This window comes from Mercenaria mercenaria, chromosome 6 (genome assembly GCF_021730395.1).
Source record: "Mercenaria mercenaria strain notata chromosome 6, MADL_Memer_1, whole genome shotgun sequence".
NCBI lineage: Eukaryota > Metazoa > Mollusca > Bivalvia > Venerida > Veneridae > Mercenaria > Mercenaria mercenaria.
Window position 1 is genome coordinate 7,819,923 of NC_069366.1, and position 2,481 is coordinate 7,822,403.

Here is a 2,481-nt window from a genome sequence, read left to right on the forward strand (position 1 = left end):
TAATATGCAGAGATAAAGATAATAAATCATGCGAAATGTAAGATGTATTTAACAAAAATATATATAATATTTCTTATTAAAATTTTATCGAAACATTTAGATAATGTTTATGCTGTTTAAACGGGATTCCCGCGATCACTTCGATTATAGTTATGACCTCGGTCTATAAATAGCTCAACAAACAAACATTACGAAACTAAACAGCTGACTTATTGCTGACTGGTTCCGAGCACAGTTTCATTCATAACAAACGTCGATATGAATTATACTGTGCATTACAAGTTAAAGCATAGCAAAAGTTCCTTCTAGGGCACATCTATATAAATATATATTGATCATCTTGTAAAATTTTGGTTGCAACATTTGTTTTAAATATTGGTCATCAGTGTGTGGAACCCAAGGGGCGGACACAAGACAAGACATTCTACCTTACTGATATTCCCTATCCCCACCCCCCGTTTAATCAGACAGTCGGTGGCGCAGTGGTTAGCAGGTTGGACTACAACGTCAGCGATCCGGGTTCGATTCCCGGACCAATCCGAGTTCGATTCCCGAACCCGGATTGTTTCCCGGTTAGGTCTGATATCCCGACTAGTGTTCATTGCTGGGTCATTTACTTTAATTGGTACCCTTTCCAACAGTATCGGTCTAGACTAGATGCTGCGGAGGTAAATATGACGCCTGCAGTGGGCTCGGCTGGAAATAAATTGTCGACTACCCACGTTAAACTAGAAACTTTACTTATTTTTAAGCGTCCCTGGGTGCGTTACATTTTACACCAAGGGTGCTTTAAATACAGAAAAAACCCACTAAAATTCTGGAAAAGAACTATGCTGTTTTATATACTGCCTAACAATGTCAAGTAAGTATTTACGCTAACATAAATTGTTAAATCCAACAACAAGGTAAATCCGTTACCACTTTCAGTTGAGTAAATACGGCAATAAGAATTATACTGGCTAAACACGTTGACCCGGTCGGTAGTGTTACATTCGGTGCGTGAATTTGATGCGCATAATAAGAGGGTCGCAATGGGGTTTATTTTCACACATTGACCATGCATTCGAAGGTAACGATAATATTCAGTTATTTACAAGTAAATTTGCTGATATATGTCTACCTGTTTGTACACATGTTATGCTCTTCAAGAATAAAGGAAATAAAAGAATCAATCAATCATCCTCGGGTATAGTAATATGTAATCCACGGAGCGCGTTCAGTCAGAAAGTCGCCTCAATTAGGAAAGAACAATTTTAACGTCAGAGGTTATTTCTAAGGTCACGGATTTTAATTGGCCAGCTTGTAACGACACAGCTTTCGAGGTGATTGCTCAGTCAAGTGTGACTTACCCACCCTAAGTGTTCCTTCTCAAGAGAAGGAACAATAATTATATTTTTAATAAAAGTATTTCTTTCACTAGGTATGATCTTGCATATAATACAGTAAATAATGAACACAAAATGTATAGAATGTAAAAGAGAAGCATACATTTTAAGGTAGTTCTGCATGTTTGATAATTGGGAAGTGATGGCGTAACGTCATTTATCCGGAAAACGTAGAATAAAGGCTGGATTCGGCGTACGGAAATGAAAATCATATTATGAATTAATGGCAACCCGTGAGTAAATTTATTACAATGACATTGTTATTATCTTTTTAAAGTTAAAATATGATATTAAAATATCTGACATGTTAAATAATTCAAAATAATGTCTTAAGATTAGCTTGAAATGTGCTGTTCACTTTAATCATGGTCAAATACCACAAAAATAAGTTCATGGACCTATACATTTTATTTCCTTAAATACTAGACCATATGTGTATATAAATTTCTATTCACCACGAAAATGTTATGAAAAATTGCGTGAAGTCCAAATTTTTCAAATCAGCCTAGCAAAAAATCAAGCACACGACCCTGTCTTTTTATTTGCTGAATTTTCTAAGTATATCTTGAAGTTTTGTAAAATTAGGGTTTAATAAAAGTCTACATTGTAGAAAAAAATTCGATCCGAACGTGCAGAACTACCTTAAAAATCAATTGCTAGGTTCTGGAGGAGGTAAGCGCTGCGTGGAAATGCCACACTAACGTAAGAAGAAACAAATGACCACATTCTACGATTTGTATACCGAGGCAGAGTACATTATTATTATTATTTACCAGATTTTTATAGCGCTCTTTTCATCTATAAAATAAACGTTCAAAAGCGCTGTACAAACTATGTATCACAGAGTGATATGGACACAAAATACAACACAAAAAAATATATTTAAAAATAGTTCAACATTAAAAGGCAGTTAGCTAGAATCAGGTTTGACTCTACATATTAATTATACTAGATATTTTAAAGAACAATAAACAACAGTAAATAACTTCTTTTCCACAGTCATACAACAGTTTGTTTTCCAGTGCAAAGTTAGTTTCAATAGACCTTGAAGAAAAAGTGTGTTTTTAATGATCTTTTGAAAGCATCCAAACTTTTA